This window comes from Balearica regulorum, chromosome 1 (assembly GCF_011004875.1).
Source record: "Balearica regulorum gibbericeps isolate bBalReg1 chromosome 1, bBalReg1.pri, whole genome shotgun sequence".
In the NCBI taxonomy this organism is placed as follows: domain Eukaryota; kingdom Metazoa; phylum Chordata; class Aves; order Gruiformes; family Gruidae; genus Balearica; species Balearica regulorum.
In genome coordinates, this window is record NC_046184.1 from 93,299,767 (window position 1) to 93,320,537 (window position 20,771).

At 40.8% G+C, this 20,771-nt stretch overlaps 1 long non-coding RNA gene across 1 annotated transcript in view; it reads left to right on the forward strand.

The window, feature by feature from the left end:
- LOC142603881 (uncharacterized) overlaps positions 1 to 20,771 on the forward strand; it is a 142,150-nt gene that overhangs the window by 95,426 nt on the left and 25,953 nt on the right. Inside the window, exon 3 of the long non-coding RNA XR_012837786.1 lies at positions 8,040 to 8,134. This is a non-coding gene — a long non-coding RNA (uncharacterized LOC142603881). The remainder of the gene's footprint in view (positions 1 to 8,039; positions 8,135 to 20,771) is intronic.

Genomic DNA, 20,771 nt, shown 5'->3' on the forward strand with positions numbered 1-20,771 from the left:
AGAAAAATGTGCATGTGCATATGGCAAATCTGCTTAGAACGGAAGATCCATCAAAACCAAAATCACCTAGTGACAACTTTTAAGCCCCTTTTCAGCATAGACCTACAATACCCATTCCCCTTGTTCATTCTGGGATCAGGCCAGGTATGGTGACCTGAGCAGGCTGGCTGGGGCAATGGATTCCTCGATTCTTTTCCAGAGCTGTAGTCAATCCTCTTGATCCTTTTTAAGGCAAGAGCAATAGCAATACTCATGTATTTGAACAGAATATTTGGATTAGATCCCAAATGAGCTCAGCCAAGTCAATTAGCATCTTTGCTATGTCTCATCTGTATTTGGTTCAGTAATACTTTTTATACATGGCATCTGGGAGTGGTGATTAATGATCAGAATGTGTTTTTGAAATTCTTGAATGAAAGTGACTACATCAGTACAATGTCTAAATACTTTAATGAGTTTGTCATTTTTTCTCTCAGTGCCAGTATTTTGTACATTGTAAACTCTTCAGCACAGCATGAAACTCCAATCCCATTAAATTTTATTGAGCAACTTAATAAAAATGAGTTAAGTTCCAAATAGAAAAAAACCTTAAGTATGAGCAAAAAGACCAGTTTTGTAAGCCCTGTTGTGGGTCCGTGCAAGGATGCCTGGGTGCGTATGGAGCCCTCCTTACTCCACTGATGTAGGTTACCCCTTCTTGATACATAAGTGTTAGTTACAAAGAAATAACTACAAGACATCTTATTTCTTGTGCAGCTTGTATTATAGGAGCAGTTTATCTTTGCACAGGCGAATCTGCATTAGAAAGCACTCCACGTGCCCAAAGCCTGACTTGCAAAGAGAGAAATCGAAGGCAAGGAATGGTAAGGGACTTTCTGGCTCCACCACTGAGGCTGCCAAAGGAATTGTCAGCATACCCAATATGTCAATGGCTTTTGCCATGGGAGTGTTTTGTGGCAGGGAGTCAGTCTGAGGCTACAGAGTCCACATTAAGCCATCTGGTAGTGTGCCGAGCAAATTCAATCGATTTGGGGCCAGTAACCTACACACAAATAGAATAGTGCTCCCAAGTGCAAGTGTTATATTTACCTTTAGGAAGACTCTGTATCTCCTTACATACTTCTGAAATAATGCTGAGCAAGTAACAAGGTGTTTCATAGGTATAAGACTTTCCTAATTGGGCTTCATCTATTTTTAATATTTAAACAATCTTTTCTCATTGTTACTTCTCCTAACCTGTAAGAATCACAGAATCACAGAATGGTAGAGGTTGGAAGGGATCTCTGGAGATCACCTAGTCCAACCCCCCTGCTAAAGCAGGAGCACCTAGAGCAGGTTGCACAGGATCGCATCCAGATGGGTTTTGAATATCTCCAGAGAAGGAGACTCCACAGCCTCTCTGGGCAGCCTGTTCCAGCGCTCAGTCACCCTCAAAGTGAAGAAGTTTTTCCTCACATTCAGATGGAACTTCCTGCGTTCCAGTTTGTGCCCAGTGCCCCTTGTCCTGTCACTGGGCACCACTGAAAAGAGTCTGGCCCCATCCTCTTGACACCCACTTTTCAGATATTTATAGGCATTAATAAGATCCCCTCTCAGTCTTCTCCAGGCTAGACAGACCCAGCTCTCTCAGCCTTTCCTCATACGAGAGATGCTCCAGTCCCCTCATCATCTTTGTAGCCCTCTGTTGGACTGTCTCCAGTAGTTCCCTGTCTTTCTTGAACTGGGGAGCCCAGAACTGGACGCAGAACTCCAGATGTGGCCTCACCAGGGCAGAGTAGAGGGGGAGGATAACATCCCTCTACCTGCTGACCATACTCTTAATGCACCCCAGGATACCATTGGCCTTCTTGGCCATGAGGGCACACTGCTGGCTCATGGAGAGCTCCCAGGTCCTTCTCCGCAGTGCTGCTTCCCAGCAGGTCAACCCTAGCCTATACTGGTGCTAGGGGTTACTCCTCCCTAAGTGCAGCACCCTACACTTCCCCTTATTGAATTTGATTCCTCTCTGCCCGATTCTCTAGTCTGTCAAGATCTCACTGAATGGCAGCGCAGCCTTCTGATGTATCAGCCACTACTCCCAGTTTTGTATCTGTAAGGTCATAGAACTCGTGGGCTTCTTTGCTCATAATGATGTCCCATGATGCTTAGAGAGAAGCAGACAGCTAAAAATAGTGAAACTCTCTTCTACTCAGCCCCCTAGGAAAATATTTTTATAAGCCCAGGCAGCAAGCAGGAAGGCTTGAAAAGGAAAGTAAGACATACCTCTCTGAATCTGAACAAACCTTAGGAAAGCATAGCTTAAGAAATACACTACATTTAAGCTTTTATTTTATATGAATCAATTTGCCTATCCAATGTAAAACATATGTCATAATCCATTCAGGTAATAGGAACAAGGAAAAATCTCTTTCTGTGGTCTTGCTGCTTTCTCTGCACCCAGATGTGACCCTGGCAAATGATCAGAGACTTGCTTTACATTTTGTTGGTCAGCAGTATACATCAGTGAGGCTGCGAGGGAGCTGCTGTTTTTTCTTCTTGTGTTTCTACACTGAGACAGAATTATTTGGGCCACGGGCTGTCCACAAAACAACAACAAAATTTATTTTATATGGAGCGTTTATAGGTGGCAGAAAAGAATGCACTGTGGCTCAGTTAATCCAGACACTCATGATTTTTGGGTGCTGTACCCTTATGATGAGTAGTATTACAACGCTAAGGAGGAGGAAGGGGTTAGAAACCAGGAAACTAATTTTCTGGAAGTATGCACTATTTCAAGTTGTATTTCAAGAGTATTAACACCATCTGACTTCAGTATCTAGTTTAAGTGCTGTGCCCATTGGAAGTTGGTGCCTACAATGTGGTAAAAACTGCCAGTTTTTGATGACTTCTGCAAACCCTGTCCCACAGTTTTTGGTGTAGTAGCAAAGGTGGGAAAGGACCCTTGCTTTGTAGCCCCTTGTATGTGTGGTGACAAGAACACAGTAGGATTTTTTGTCATTTTAGGTGGCATTTTATTAGCAAATTCTCTTCTTGTAAATATAGGACAACTTCCAATGTTACAGGTAAAAGCCTGTCTTTACAAAATCACGGTTAACTACGTGCATGTCCATTCTGTAAATCACAGGGTTTTTTTTCCATGGTTTATACAGTGCTTATATAAAAAAAAAACCACCCCTAAACCCAACCTATTTCTCAGAATGATTTACCATGAGTTCAGTGCACGAGAGCTCATCTGCAGGTTAGTGCCCTCATCTTTCAGGCCTTCCTTAAGAAAACCTACTGTTACATAACTCAGGGCAAAGCTGGATAACGGCTTATCCATCAGGAAAACCTAAACCATCATATGCTTCTGTGAAGCTTTGGAATGCTCCCCCTTCCTATGTGCTTTATGTTCTGTTCACTGAGGAGCTCATGTAACCAGACGTCATGCCATGCCCTGGAATCTGAGTGTACCAATGTAGCAAGCAAATGGCTGTCAGAGTGCGGACACTGTATTCAAAACCTTGTAACACAACAAAAAAAAACCCCAACCCAACCAAACAAAAAACAATCCAAACTCCTGACTTCGATCACAGCATTCTAAGGACATTTTTCAAGAGGACTGTTTTCCAACAGAGAGAACTGGAACCCATAAAAAAACCCAAGTCAGTATATTTTGGTGAAGACTGAAGTGAACTTTGATATTTGCCTTTGACCCTGACACTGAGTCCTCTCACTAACTTCAGTTGCATACCGGTTTCTTCACCGGTTTTTCTGTCTGTTAAATGTGAAGCATACTTTCAAGGGGGTCACTCTAATACTTAGGGGTTTTTAAGGATAAATTATATGTGCTAGTATTGCATATTTAATAGGAAACTGAATCACAAAGTGGTCTTAAAATATGTTTGACTGCATAGAAATAGCTAAGAGTTCCCACTAGGAGAGTATTCCTTAGGTCATGGTTCTTATTTTGATCATGGTACATATGGAAAACTCATTATCATGTATTCACATATGCTATAATTTACTGGAGCAATTGTACTGGGCTGGTATATTCTGTGTTTGGTCAGACCACTCATCTAGGATTACATACCTTTTCTATAGTCTAGGTCAGTATGGAAGAAGCATGTTTAACAGGCTAGTCAAAGTGAGGCACCCACATGAGATTGCTCAGAAAAAGCAGCAGGTACTTCCTATCATGTTCAGAAAAGGCCTGGAGAAGAAAAAGCTGAGCTCTAGCCTACCTTTCCAAGAATTCTTAATGTCAAGTGAAGCCTGGAGCTAGAAAAACATTTTAATACCAGTCTGTTATACACATAAAGCTGGTATTTTACAGGGCATTAAATATTTTTGCCATATTTGTAGTCATTTTCTTTTGTTGGTGCCAATTCAAATACATGCTTCATTTTCTGATCTTTGTTACTTATTCCTGAGTAGCTCCCTGTTCATAGTTTTCCTTCCCCCAGCCTGCAGTTCTCAGGGGCATCTTGGTTTTTATTTATTTTTCCTCTTGATATTTCAGTGATTTGTTTTCCATAACATCTAGATCCTTTTCAAGTTGTTGGTTTCATCTGTTCTTTCTTTCTGTTCTCTTTCTTTCTGGTCTGTAGTCACTTTTCATCACCTCCATTCATTTATTATATTTTTTCTTATCAACTTTGTTTTCTATTTTTGCCTTATGGAATCTGTATTTATGCCCTATCCTTTCTCATTTAGTATTTTTCTACACTGTCTAAGGAAAATACAGTCACAAGATAAAAGGGCACTTCTGTCTCATACATTCCTTTCCCAGGAGACCAGGATTGTTCCCATCAGTGCAAGACCTGACTTGTTCCTTGCTGAGGTCAATTATATATTGAATTTTCAAGCCCAGTTTTCAATACCTGAAGCAGAAGGAACAAACTTCATCTCAAGTATGATTTTTTTGTAATGATCTAAGAATTAGTTTGAGATGGTCATGTGAAATAGTTAGTTGGTCAGTGATTGATTAAGATGGGTTAAAGAAAATGAATGGAAACTAAGGGATGATCTAGAGGAGTTATAGCCAAGAAAGCTGTTATTTCCCTGGTGTCCACATGGACACTTGCCTTCTAATTTAATTAAGTTTTGGATGGAAACTATTTTGCTACTGTGAAGATTTTGAAGCTGTGGCGCAAGCAGATTTTTATTTTAGCCAACTGAAATGGACAACTTTGTGTCCCTAATCTTGCCCTCGGAAGGGCCAAAACATGTAAATTTTTGCTAATTCAGCAAACTTCATCGCTGCATGTATACTGAAACAAGTGTCCCTGAACCCACTCAGTAACTTCCCTTATTCATGTAAATTTAAGCACACAAACTTGAAACATTCAGCCCAAAAGCTCAATACTAACATTATGAGACCCCTTAGCTTTTCATTCTTTCTCTTAGCCATTGGGCTACAAATTCTTCTGTCCTACAGACAGAAGTGAAAACTCCCTCTTCAAAACTGCGCAGAAGGCAGATTCAGCAGCACACTCAGCATCTCCAGTCTCAGGGACTTTAAACTCAGCTCTCTTATTCTAGCATGTAGACAAGCACAGCACAGCCATCGCCTCTAGTTGCATAAGATTATAAGGGCAGGAAGCAAAGAACTGTTCCCATTCCCTGACAGAGTGGATGGGAGAGGGAACTCTGCAATACACAGAAAGAGCAAGCCTGGCAGTACTGCCACTGTTGCAATTGTTTTTCCTTGGTGCTGACAGTTGCATGGGAGAGTTAGCATGAAATATAAAGTGCATGAAGCCCTTATACAACATCCTTGCCAAGGCTTGCCTGATAACTTCCAACGTACATACATACAGCAATGTCTTGTGGCACAGGGAAAAAATATGTATGAAAATCCCCTGTCTCTCCCTTTAAAAATTTGTTTTAAAAAGGAATACGGAGTATTTGAGAAGATAGGACTGCTGAGCACAATGTCTCACAGGTGAGCTCTCCTTCTGTTCATACCTCCTGACTGGGAGCCAGCACACACCTGGAGTTCCTTTGCTGTAAAGGCACACAGAAGCCTCCAGCATGGCTACTCCAGCATAAGCTGCAGGCAGGCAGCCAGTCTGCCCTTCTGTTGGACCAGCAAGGGCATTCTGCATCTCTGTATGTTTGGATGAATCTTGTTGCAAGTGAATTGGAAGTTGCAGTTACAGCTATCTGAAATGATAGGGTGTATTTTTTGTTATTTTCTCCCTTTCTGGTAAATGTTTTCTTTAATTTGTTATTTGAAAAATAAAATACTGATAGCTCTATATAACCATGGGAACAGACTGTAATGATCACTCCATCTGCTGCATTTGAGTGTCAGTTATCCAGAGCCTGACACTGCCCCCAAACAGCAAAGTTTGCATGTGCAAGCAAATAAGAGAAAACTCTTGTATATTTATCTAAAAGAAACTGTGTTGTAATTCCTAGCAGAGTGAACATTACGCTGATAACATAAACCTCAGTAATTAAGGAGTCCTTAGGATATTTATAGAGAAACAGCTATGTTGGCAGATGTGTCACTTCAGGTTCTCTGTATAGCAGGCATTATACTTCTGAAAATACAAAATCTGGGGTGAGGAAGCATTCAGGCTGAAGAAGAAAATGAAACAAACTCTGGAATCTGAATAGCTAATAATACAGTACAGGAATAACATCTAGCCCAAGTTAAACCTAGGAGAGACAGTTTTCAGAAGGTTGTTGCAATTGCAAACTTGCTGAATAGTGGTTTCTTTTCTGTGTATTTTAGCAATAAGAGGATTTATTAATCACATCTATATTTAGGATGATGGTGTTTGGGGTTATTTTTAGATGTGAACACCTACACTTATATTAGTGAGAACATGTAGCATGCATATTTAATGCTTGACTTTGTCTTAGAAGTATGGAAAAAATATTTTTAAAAAGCAATAATTAATGCTTTATTTGAGGAAAAACCTGGAAAGAGCATAGTGTTTCTCTTTCTTATAAAAGTCCTGTGATTGGCTTTTTAATTTTGTCATAGCAAAAGCAAAATATAACAGCTGAGGTTTTAAGAACAGAACACAGCTGCCAAAATCCAGTTCTGATAAATCTAGTATCAGCTAGCCAATCTGAGATCTAACTCCCCTCATCAAGTATATGTAATTCAGAACTGTTAACAAAAAAACCCTGAGAATTCAGGTTCTGAAATTTATACAGTTGCCTAATGCTAGTAATGATGACTGAAGATATTCATATCTCCCTTTTGTGTGTCAGCATCTTATTCAGTTGTCACAAATCATCCGACTGTATTTCTTATAATTCTGGTTATCTGAAAACATGAAATAACATTCAAAGAATTCAGAATGACAGTGATTCCCCCTCCGTTCCACATGGCCTAGGAAACTGATTTACCATCACCAGTGTTATAAGGAGGGGGAAGGAAATTGCATTAAAAGTATGTAGGGGAGAAAGTACATAAAAAGGGAAAATGTTGGCTATGTTTAGAAAGAGTGAAAAATCTAATATACATCTCTCTGTGCAGTCATTATAGCAGTCTCAGTAATACATGAAACATTTTCAGAACTGCAAGGATTGGAGTTTTATTGGCACCACTGCAAATGCACATACAAGGACTCACTTGTAAATGTCAATGTCTTTTCTGGGAAATAGCCTACATCTGCAGATATTTTAAAGAGCGCTGAGGGAAGAAGATTGTTGCTTAAAACTTCATCTATAATATGGAAGTGCCAGATCCTGAAATAAGTGCAACAGTAGACATAATGCTCTAATTCATGCTGATCCTCCTCTCTCGTTGAATTCAAGGAGAGATGAACATACTCACAACTTTAAGCTAAACTCTGGAATAGAGTTTATGTGGAGGAGAAAACGCAGTTCTCTGTGTAAGACTCTGTGCAAGACTAGGGAGATGCTTAAGTATTAAGATGTTGATGGACATAAAGGATGAAAATTCATAAGTAATAAAAAGAATATTGTTGTATCTGGTTCCAACTTTAGGTACACATAGAAGTTTTCTGATCAAACACCTCCTAAAATATGTAGTTTATAACATATAACCTAAGACTGTGTTTGCATTGACAGAGATACTGCCCTTGAGAGGCGCTGAAAGCCCCCTGGACTTGAAGAATATCCTGAATTTCCACTGTCTTCAGTAAGAGAAGAAAATACTCAGCACCAGGTAGGAACTAAAAGGCACCTGATTTACTGTACAAAAAATGATAAATCTTGAGATATATCAGAGAGGCTTGCATTGCAAGTCCTTCTGAATTCAAAATGAGGTTTCATTGTGCCTTATGTGAAAACTCTTAGGAATATGCCTGTCATCAAGCCTTGAATTAAATATATCTTATGATAATCTGTTTGTATCCATATTAGATTGCTTTCTTGGCCTTACATGTCTTCATGATGGTGCCAATTATTCCTTTTAATTCCCCTTCATATTTTAATTGACTAGCCTGTGTTAGCAGAAGTACAATGATGGGAGTATAGAGACCTAAAATTACTTAATTTTTACTCTTTCTTCTCTTTTTACCCTGTGTATGTGATACAGCTAGTATCACTGCTGACATTTGTAGTCATTATGGTGTGTTGCTCCAGATACTGGGACATCTCCAGAGGGGAAGCTTGCTGCATATCTAATCATATTCCTAGTAAAGGATATGGAATTGCACCAACATAAATACTGATATAAGTTCTCTCAAATAAGGGCATCTGACAGACAGAAAATATTTCTTTTGTTTGTGGAAGGAAGTAAAGCTCAAGAGCATGTTAGGATTTCTGAATCTAGGTTTGGCTGTGTGTCTTCAACAATCACCTCTCACAAAGTATGAATTATGCACCAGGTAAAAAAAGTTGTGCCAGGCTTTAGGAGCCTGGAATGGAGTATAATGCATGTACATAAAAACTTAGCACCTGATTTTTGAAATGCAGGTAGCAAGAAACAAGTTAGCTCATTTGTGACCACGAGTCTCTAAGCACTTCATAAAGAGTGTCCAGTGAGATGATTTGCAGTAGCATAACAGAAACCTTCCTTTGAGCCCCTCAGGGAATTCAAAACTGTGCTGACAGTGATGAATTATATCGTTTCCTATGGGTTGTCACTTCTTCCTGAGAGATCACTGTCTCTGGAGCCTTTCCACCAGGTTTTCCACGCAAACTCTCTTCCAATATGTGGTTACTGAAAGAAAGCTATCCTCAGATGGTCTGCAGGATTTCCCAGGCACGCATTTCTGAAACTAAACTGGGATTACAGAATAGCTAATTTGAGAGCCCAGCTACGGTTTAAAATAAATTGAGTTCTGTCCTCGATGCTTCCAATTTTAACTTTTACACTCAATTGGTATAAATTATTGTACCAGAGCCAACTAGCTAACCCTGTTGTCATGCACCTTTCTGGCACTTTAAAAAGGTAGTAAAGAGCCATCACAGAACAGCAGCAAACTGTTTCTCAGAGCTCCACAGTGCTCAGGTGTGGGAGCACAGCATACCTTGTCCTGCCCAGCCAGCAGCAGATGCTAGCTGATGAGGAACATGTCCTTGGCATTGGATCCAGGCTGCTGTTTTAAATGTAATGGTAGCTGGCTGGTAGCTGTGACCAGCACTAAGACACCAGCTCTGACTAGCTCAGGAGTTACAGAGCAAAAGCAGTGAGTTAGGGTTCTGTGAATAAGGTAGATCAAGTCACTTCTTTCGTTAAAAGAAAAGGTGAGTCAGTACAGCTCTGGGTTGGAGACTGTACTACGAAGTGACTAACCTCTACATTGCCTGAATGAGAAGTGAGCAACTTCTGTTTATCTATGTTTACAGCTGATTACACCATAGGGCAAAATGCAGGACAGGCCTCTTTCACACCCTCTCCCCTTGCCCGCAGTCCTCAAAGGCCAGACGTGGCCTGACCTTTGCTCGGTGTGGGATGTCTGGAGGGGAACCAAAGAGAGCTGGAGCTCTGGTGTTCTGCTGTCCCGGTTCTGCTGTGGGCCAGTGGGGATGTAAACAAGGGTGGGGAAGAGGAGAGCTTCCGCCAGCCGCCAGTCAACTCTCAGGAAGGGGGGAAGCCCGAGAGCCGAAAACATTACAGCATTGTCTTTTGGAATGGACTGAACGTGTGCAAAATCACTGTCCTAATGATAAACACTGTAATAAATATTGGCAGGACATGAATCCAGCCTCTGCAAAGGCTTCTTTTTTTTTTTTTTTAATAATTATAAAAGCAGCTCAAGCCACATTTTTCTTTATCACATCTTTAAAGTTTGTTATCCTGCACTCTTCTCTAGATTGCCGTATGGTGAAAGAAATGGCTCTTAGAACTGTTTTCTGTAGAAGTGTAGTAGACATGAATACCAAAAAACTTCACAAAACCACTAAATATTTGGCAACCTTCTAGTCTACTGTAATTTTTAAAAAATGCTCAAGACAAATGTTTATGTTGAAAGGGGAAAAAATTCCCAGGATAGAGCTGTCAATTAATGGATAATTTCAGCTTTCCTATGTAATCCTGTTGTATAAGCCATACTGCATAAAGACTGAATACTCTTCTAATTAAACTTTTCTAAAACCTTAAACAGCATTTGAATTGTGAGTGGATGCTGCTCTGGCTTTTCTGGCATGTTACATACAGGACGTCTGGCCAATTCTCCAGTCTTCTCTCAGATATGTTACCGATCCAAAATATTTTCACCAGACACCCTGAAGTGGAATCACAAGCTTGCCAATTTCCATTTCATGTATCTTCCTTAAAAAACTGAAAATTGCAGCTCATGAGCACTGGTGATTTGATTGCTCAATGTCCAAACTTAACTCACTGGAACAAAATAACAACAAAGATGCAGAAGATGATGCCTGGCCTCTATGAGGCAAAATTGTGAAAAGAGAAGAGAAGAGAGAAGATAGAAAAGAAGTTGTGTTATTTCCAGCTCAGAAGTTAGGCCTGGGGGGATTGGTGCTCTTAAACCACTGATGAAGTACAGATCAACAATTACCAGCAGGCCTTCTTCGGCAAAGTTATTGGATTAATACACTGACATTTCCCTGAACCTGCCCAGGTCTCCAAAGCAAAAAAACAATTCTTGGTGTCTTTACACTGTGTAATTTTCAATTTTCTCAATTCTCAAGTCAGCACTTTTTTGAGAAACATATATCAGAAGAAAAGTTCTCAACAAAGGTCTCACATTCTGATTTCCTTGGACTTTACAGCAAGATTTCAAATGGTATTGAAACTGCCAAAAAAGAAAAATGTGTGTTATAGTATTACAGATGATAACATAGTCCAGTCTGAGTTTTTTCCTTCTAAGTAGTGCTGTGAGAACTTAAGCAATGTTATTTCAGTAGGCCAGGAAGTCTATGCAGAACTTCATTAAAATACAGCTGAATGACCTGTTACATGAACCGGACTCCGCAAGGAAGTATTTGGGATTTTGGCAATGTGATGGTCCTGCAAGTTGGTTCCTTGTTCACTACAGGTGTAGCCTGTGGCTTGAACATCTCTTGTCCTCTGGAAAGGGATAATCTCACCTAGATGCCATATAAGGTGTCTGGTCCTCATGTTCAAAAGATCTGCTCTGGGTCAAGTAAAAGGCTTAAACTCCTTTCCTATCATCCTTCCCCTCCAAATTATTCAAGACAAATGCTGATCCACCACCCCAGCCCATGGTTCCTAAGTTTGTTTTGTCCTTGCTGGTTCCAAGCTGGGGCTACGTGTTCAGGCCACCTCTTCTCCCTCCAGAAAATGTTCTGGATGGAAGGAATATGGAAAATAGAAGAGAGCTGTGGCTTTGGTAGTGGATCCCATGGGATATAGGATGCTATGGTAATCTGACTCCAGAGGATAAATATCCAGCTGATACTGCTAGAAAAACTCCAGGAAGCTGGTAAAGATTATAGCTAGGCCAAGTCCCATACTCCAAGTATGATTGCTCAGAATTACAGAATATTTAGAGCTGAAGCCCAAGGAGGATCCATTTTAGGAATGAGTTCAGATTCGTTGAACTGAGAAATGAAACCATAGCTGTTTAGAAGAATACCACAATGTAACCAAAGCCCAGAAGTTCCCTAAGTTCAGACTTTGACTGAGATATATTGTCTCATATGATATATTGACTCATGCTTTGACTTTGAAGGTGCTGCAAATCCCATGTAACTGTAGTCAGTGAGAGTTTCAGGAGCTGGATCTTCTAGGGAAATCCCTGCTAGGCAAACCAGCCCCAATTTGCAGGAAGTGATACAAGAAGATGAAATACCCATAGAGCCAAAAGGTTTATCAGGTCAGGAGTGCACTCTCTGGGTTTGTGTATGGTAGAGGCCCAGCTGCCTCTGACATTCCTGAGGTCTTGCACCAACCCAATTCTTCTTGAAGCCTGAAAACTTTTTTTCAATCCTTGCCACCCCACCAAGAAGCCCACACAGGAATTACTAGGGAGTGTATGGGTGATTTCCAGTGAACGATATCCAAACATGCTCCAAATAGTAAGCTTTACATAGTGACTATTGTACTTAAAGAGGAATAATATGATGGCTAGTGAGAGAGGGACTGCAAGCCCATGGGCAATCATCCAGAACTGTAAAGAAGGCTATCTTTTATAGTACTGTATATCAGTTTATAAATATCATCAGAGGGTTAAAGTAACAGCTTACAGAGAGGTCATAAAAATAAGGGAACCCTGAGGGGTTCCAGGAGCAGCTTTAGCGGTGGGAACATAGTATTTTTATTCGTAATTGGATACAGTCTACTTTAGTACAGCAGCCTCTTCATTTTGTGCAGTATAAAATGGGAGGGAACCATGTCACTTCTGGCTGTGTCATCCCAGCAAGTGCTCTGTGTTCAATAAAGGGCTTCAGTCCTAAAGACTACCAGCTCAGCACGTTTCACTGAGAAAAAAGAAGACATTAGTTTAAAATGTTAAAAGCAGTTATTGCCAAAACATGATTTAGACAACAGGAACATACTTTGTGTTCAGGGCAAAAGCAAGATGGATATCCTGTGTCCAGCTCTCTCCTTTTTTTCTGCCATCATGAAGTTCTGCAAGGTGAGTGGATTCAAAATTATAGAAGTCATGTATGGGCAAATTTTTTATCTGGTTCCAGGTGGCCTAGCTCTTTTCCAGCCAGTGAAGTGGTGCTTATTCAGACTGATTCTTTAGCCCTGCTACTCTGAGCTGACAGCCTGTATCCCTGTTTGCACAGCTGTAGGTGCCTACACAGCAGTGGAAGCAGTGGAGGGTCTTGCCATGCTCCCATCCTGGCCAGCCTACAGGACTGAGCTTCCTTCTCCTCACTTGACTGGCGCATGCTGGCAGGATCAGGCCACCCAATAAAAAACCAAATTATATGGGGATCATTGCAGAGTGCCTGGCTGGAGGTTTGCAGCTGCTAGTAAGTGTTACTGCATCTCAGGAGGTTCGTGTTACCTTTACCAAGGTGTTTCATAAGTAAAAGTAATGGGGATTATTTAATCCAAATCGGATTATTTCTCCCCCAAATCACAGAACAGGCAGATTGTCCTTTCTCCCTCCTGGGTTGTTTCTGTCACTGCAGACCTGTGTTGCGGGTGAGTGCCAGCAGAGCACTGGGGATGGGCAAGGACAGCGAGCTCCGGGTCCTGCTGCCGGCTGCCTCCCAGGCTGCCTGCGCTTTGGCTGTCCCAGTATGCTGCTGCTCATTAGCCATCAAGAAGAAAATTACATGTTATGGGAAGGCCAGATGAGAGTCAGTGACCCTAAACCACTAAGCAAAGGATTTTAAAGGGGTTTATAAAGCCAAAGCTTTCAAGTGCACAGCCTGAAGTTAAACATTTAAATCCATATTTAGGCATCAAAATAAACAGGGGTCTGATTTTTTAAGAGGTGTAGAACAACTTGGGTTTTCCACGCAATTCCCCAGAGGCTGTAAATTTTTTCATTTCCTCTAAAAATCTGGCAGCCTCTTTAGATCTTTAGTAATGGAGTTTCAGTCCCGGCAATCCAGGGAAGCCTGAGAGCGTCCCTTAAAACTTTATTGAGTAAGGAACTGAGGGCTGAAATCCAGAAAAATACTGAGGCCCCAAGTCTGAAACACAGCAAGAATCTGGGTGCCTGTGTCCAGGAGCAAGACAAAGACAAGCAAGCAAAAAAATTAAAATAAAAACCATGGCTTCTCTATTTGCTCACTTTCTGGCCTTGCCAGTCTTGTATGGCTTTCCTCAGCATTGCAGTTTCCACGTCACAGCTAGATCCTTGGAGGTGAGAGTGCTACCTCAGGATAAGAAAGAAGTGGGGTTAAACCCCCTGGACCTGTGGGGCTTCTCCTTTCTGAGCTTGTGTTCTACACCTTATGCTGCAAGAGGAAACAAAGCACTGTTCTTGCCTTTGTCCATCATCTTTTTTTTTTTCCCAAAGAAAACAATAGCAGTAACCTCAGTTGCCAAAAATGACTGATCACGTAGCTAAAACCATGAGATTTCTGCTGTTCACACATAATTGTGTAAGTGGTGGGACTGTAGCTGCTTCGCTCTTTTGATCATTTCTGTTCATCTGGCTTAAGCAGCTCTTGCTTAGCACACTATTTTTTCTTACTTGTATTCCTGTGCTCTTAACTTTTCACCATTCCCTGAAGAAAGAACTCACTTGGGGCTGTGTATTCCTGTCCTGAAAGCTCAGTGCCTAAAAATCATGGCAGCAACTACATTTCCCTGTAGAACAGATCCTGTCACCACGAGTCCTAACACCTAATTGTCACCGTCTGAAAGGCAGATCCATAGTCTAAAATGCCTCCCTAGGTCCTCTCTGAGATGAGTTGAGAGAGGCAGAGGCCCCCTACTAAGGGCAATTCTGGCCAGTTATCTCAGATACCTTTCTGTTGGAAAGGATAAATTGACCCCAGTTCATCACTCCCACCACTCAGCAGAGGAAACCCAGATGACTAAAGTTGATTAGATACCTAATTGTTGGATGGTTTAAAGTCAAGTGCTGTAATTCCATCCCCAGGATCTGACAGGAATTTCTGCTCTAAGCAAGAAGCCCATTAGTTCAGAACATCTAAGGAGTGCAGACCTGCCAGCCTGAGGATGACTGTCAGTTGTCACAGTGAGAGAGTCATTAAAAAAGCAATGTGTGGGTGGAGCTAGGACAAGCATTTCCAATCAACACAGCGTGTCTCCTTGCACACCATTGTACAAGGCAGTAGTGAAGAGTTCACATCATCTGCACTCCAGGAAGATGAATTCACACTGGAAGACCTGTAGAGAAGAGTTGGTAAATAAAATGGGAAGTGAGGAACCTGTTTTAGGAGGGAAGATTAGAAGAGCTGGGTTAGTTTGGCTTAGTCAGATTAATTTTGAGAGTGGAACGTGATTCTTTTTCACATACAGAACATTAGGGAAGGGGAAGAGCTATTTAAGTTAAATTAGAACATTGGTAGAAGAACAAATTGGTATGAAGAGATCAAAAGTAAATGCAACGTGTTTCTAAAACTTGCTTTCTCCCACAAAATTTAGAATATCTCTTCACGACATTTACGCTGCAGCAATTGGGGAAAGACAGCCCTTGCTAAGCTATGTTACAACTCCTCCCCTGTCAGAGTTCCTCTCCCTCCTTCCATCTCTTCTCAACATGAAAATCAATGAAAAGTTAGTATAATGTGAGAAGCCTGCAAAAAAACCACCTTCCAAATATATTGGCTACAAGTCGTCTTTATTCTTACCACTTAAAAGAAAAATAGTCTTGTGATAGCCTTTGGAGTCATGGGTATTGACCCTAGTGACTGATATATCTGGCATTAGCAATCCCAGTCCAGCTGGAATGCATGCTTATTTTCTTATTGGCAATCCAAGTCTTGAATGACCTAAAAGTGATATTTTTTTGATAAAATTGCCCCAGCTCAATGGCAGTTTTAGGACCAGAACCCCTGGGAAGGAGCCCTTCTAGGAGGAGATATGATGTTACCTCCTTTGCTAACTGGATTGATCAAGATGATAGCAGATATTCCCATGGAATCACTGATATTCCCTTGGATATTTTTGTGTTGGACAAAATGTGATCATTTGCCAAAGAAAGCTAGGTCACTTCTTAAATCCTCAGTGCATACTACTGAGCTGCTGGACAGTTAGGTTTTTCTTTTTATCAGTAATACTCTTAAACATCTCAGTTCATAAGACTTTATTCTCAAAACTAATTTACAGTCTATCATGTATGATGCTTCCATCTGTTATTTATTGATTTGCTGCTGTAGATGGTGTTTCATTTCTCCTTTTAATCATTCTCTTTTTAATTAGTAACCCAGAAAGGCAGTCACGCTTACTTTATCTGTCCATGCCCTGTGTCAGAGGTAAACTGAGAGATGCTGAGGAATGCTGGTACAATTCCCTTACTTTTAGAAAGGGGATATGAGGAAATCAAGGTTGACAGTTTACGTATCAGTGTGACAGAAAAGAAAGTAAGGTGAAAGGGTATTAGCCATTCCTGTTAGCTACTGACATCCATTTCCTGATTAGTTTCACCTGTTGTGTTTATGTCTAATGGGTTATACTCAAAAGATGTGCGTAGATGAGAAGAGCTGCACAAAGAATAATGTTTGCAAGAATTCAAGAAGTCAAATTGGAACTAAATTTCTTCAAGGTGGGCAGATGAGGCCAAGAAAAAGCATAAATTACATTGACCTTAATTCTGCTTTCTGGGGGGAAAAAAAAAAAAGAAAATATGCCTTTCTTTTACTTTTCCAAACTAAAAGTTGCTTATAGCTACACTGCTGAGCAACATTCTCCTGTCTGCTGCCCCTATGTTAATCTGGAGGAGCTACAGTTAAATTGGTGGGGATATTCTGGCCTCCTGCCAAGGGGAGAGTTTGGCCCCAGTAAGCGTAATTTCAGCAGAGCAGTCAAGAAAGCACAGTATGAAGTCACGTGGTTTAAAAGTGTGCTAACTAAACCCACCACTCAGTTTTTTATTCTTAAGCGTATGACTTCAAGGTGAGAGTCAGTGCTGCGGATTGTGCAAGTGATGGGGTTAGGATGTAGGAACTGTGTGGGTGGGCAAGCACTGTATGGTGATGATGGCTGAGGCCCGCAGGTGTGCTGGATCCAATTTCCTGCAGGCATTGAGAAAGCTGCCCACTGCCTGAGCAGAAATAGCATGAGAGCTAGGCTGGCTGCTGTCCACAGAGAAACCAAGGCAGAGAAAGACCGTCATAAATGCTGCTGACAGCAGCACCAAACCTGCTAAACCTTGGCTTATTTGTACTGCTGCAGAAGATAAAGGGGTTATATATCAGTCCTCTAATTTTCTAGCATTTTGGACTGGGATCCACTTGCTCTGTTGAGACGTGAGTGCAACTTAAAGCAGCAGCAGCATCACTGAGTTGGGCCTTTATTTCACAGCAGATTCACAAGTCTTGCATGATGAATGTGGAAAGATGAAGGGTATTATGCAATAATAAAAAGGTATCAGCCATGGAAATTGTTTGAAAAACTTACTAGTTTGGGTAATAAGTGTCAGGTAATGAAAATATATTAATATAGTATTTACATACTTCCATTTCTTAAAAAAAAAGTAGTTGTACTTTAATAATCCTTTTGCAAAAATGCAATTAATAAAGGGGATGTGACAGACTATCTTACATTTAGGTTATATGTGCAGAATATCCTACCATTATACTGTATCCAGTATAGTATTAAGTGTATGATTAACACAATTCCCCATATACCATAGTATGCCAGACATAAACGGTGCCCACCTCATGTTCTTAACAGAGCATTTTGGTGTTCAGTTGAACTTCCCTGCAAGAAGGTGAAATTACGTTATTTCTACCTTATTTTCCTAGATGTCTTGGAGCAGTTTCCCCTTGGTAAGCCCCTAGAATTGTCTTCTCTTATCACCTTTCTCCTTCTAGTCACTCTGACTGAAACTTTTCTAGATGTCTCCAGCCTCCTGGTATCAGCTTTTTCTCTTATTAGACAACTAGCTAAAACTCTGTTGCAATTCCAGGTTACTTTTGATCTCTGTGCCTGGTCTGTCTTAGAGCCGTGCCAAATATCACTGATGGATTTAGCATCTTTCTCTTAAGCCATTTCATAAAGACCCCAATGGGACCCCAGTAGTTCAACCTCCCACAGTTGCTCTTCCAGCTCTGGTGCCACCCCTTCGACTTCAGGTTTCTCTCAGGCAGGCAGCAAGGGAAGGTGCTGATACAATAAGCATAGATATAACAATACTGCATCTTCATGGCCCCGCCATGTAGAAGGCCTCCTGGATACTGTTCTCATTCTAGGAAGAGATCACTAATCCTTGCTCAGCTTAGCACTGAAGTGGCTCTAGTGTCTGGACACTGTAACTGTAAGCTTGATGCTCTTCCATTCACTGCTTCCCTTTCTGCATCATCTCTATCCAGGGATATTGGGCGCTGCACTAAGTCTAGCACCATGGCTTTATTCCCCAAAACTGCAATAAAAATGAAGCAATACAGCCAATACTTGGATGTTTCTTTCTTACTAAATCCATGAAAACAGGGCTCTTACCAGCACTGGAAATTTTCCCAAAAGCCTTCCTCATAAAATGCAATATTTAGTTGACTAACAATGTCAGCATTTTAAAAATGCTTTTCAGAAAAATGTGAGAAAGTGGAATGTATTTTCCAATCAGTACAATTAATTTCCAGGTGCCTAGAGATGACCTTTGTCTGCACAAAGCAGGGTCATGAATGCACACCTAAGGAAATGGGGAATTCATGCATTTGTTGATCAAAATTTAAAAAAAAAGCACTCTTTTTCTAGAGGGCCAAAAAAGGCTGGAGAGGCAGACAAAGCAAATAATTCCACTCATTCCTTCAAGAAAAAATATAGATCAGTGCAGACATTGTGCTGAACAGAAAGTTCTCAAGAAATATTTTAGGTTAATGGTTTTGCAGCATTCTCTGCAGTACAGGCTCCCCAGTGCTCATTGACTGAATGTTTTAGATTGAAACTATGAATTATGATCTTTGCAAATTTTTTTCTCCATAAGATGTTGCACTGTATTTCTAGGATCTTCCACAGCCCAGAGTTAGGCCATGTATTTCTTTCAGCCTTGAAAGAGAAAACATGACAGCTCTGGGAAGCTCTACTCTAATGGCCACGACATACACACCCACAAAGACTTTTCACTGTCACAGCTGGCAACACTGAACTGTGCTGTATCCATCAATTTTTAGAATCTATCCCAAGACATGGAGACAGCAGAGACAGCTCAAGGAGTGGGTGGTACATGTTGAAGACAAGGCATTATGGACAAGGAAGGTAAATTGATTCAACAGATAGTCTGAAACCCCTCCCCTGCCTCTGCAGGTAGGATTCCTTTTTAATGCTTCAGATTTAAATCAGAAAGGCTTGTTTTGTCAGAGCCCCTTGAATGTAGAGTGACTCTGGTCACACTTACTTTGTTACACTACACAAGTTTGCTGTTGGTATTACTCCCAGCTTAATGACAGTCTGTGTGAAATCTTAACCCACGCCATATGACTTCATGATCAGGCAAAATGCTTCTGATCTCATTCAGTAGAAACTCGTCTCAGAAATAATTTCCACAGCTGTATTCTGCATGATCACACAATCTGTTAGATCTATTTTTACATCTCACAAATGGTTGACAATATGCCACAGGAAAAAAAACCAACCAAACAACAAATCTGGATATATCTGGATAATAATAAAAGAATCAGTCGTGATGTGATGACTTTCACATTGCAACGGGTAAGAGGACTTCAGGAAGAATATCCATGAAGAGGATACAAATTAATTCACTTTTATTAACCACTTGTGCTGCTGAAAGAGCCACTTAGGAACCCTACTTGTAATAGAGAGCCCAAAAACCTGTGAAACCATCTCTGTCACAATAAAAATACATGCCAGAGAAGGGAAAGAGGAAGGTTATTTTACAGGGAGATGTAAGCCCTACCCCTTCAAAGAATTTCATCTGGAGAAAATCTTGACAAAGTCATCCTGAAAGGCCATGCCAAAACTAAGAGTAAAATCCAGATCTCACAATCCCTGTGCCAACACAGTACCTCCCATATTTTACATCCTCTTATGCATTTTTAGTAGGTGGCTTCTGACTATTACCTTGCTGTTAACTGGGCACTTGAAAACTCAGTAGAGAGAAGGTAGTCAGGCAATCACTGCTCCAAACAAACACACTAGGAGAGTATCTGTACTAAGAGTAAAAGAGATTGTTAAAAGAAAGTGATGATGAAGTTGATGTCTTACTTGAGTCAGTTCTGGAAGAAAGAATACTCCCTTGGCAATTACTTTCTTCTTGCTACTTTCAAGCACAGCAGTTCTCAACTGGTCTCTGAAAGACCTCCACAAAAAGTATTCATCTCGCAGTTTGTCACTTCAATTGTCACTTTTGCAAGAGTACAAGAATGAGTGTGTTCTGAATATGAGAATGTGTGCTTATATGATATTAAAATTATAGCACCACTGGAACTACTGTTTTTATTGCTGCTACTAAGAAGGTGTGTTAAAATCCATTGATCAAAAAAGTCATGTCTGCCTATAGCTGATGCTATAAAGGCCAGCTATCAAAAAATCACTATCCTTGAAATCCAGCATCGCTGAAGGGGGGGCAGACAGCAACGCTGTTTCCAGAGGAGCTCCTGTCATCTGCATAGGCCCTTTTTTTTCCTAAGTTGTTTTAATATAGCCAGCATTTTTCATGTGACTCATGACAGATGTCAAATAGCATGATAGGGACATCTTAATAGTTTTATATCAGCTAAGCATGGGAGTTATGGGCAGAACTTGTGGCTTGGTGCCATTCCACACAAATTCTAGAATATGGCTAAAATTCTGTATTTTCCTGCACTAGCTTTAGCTG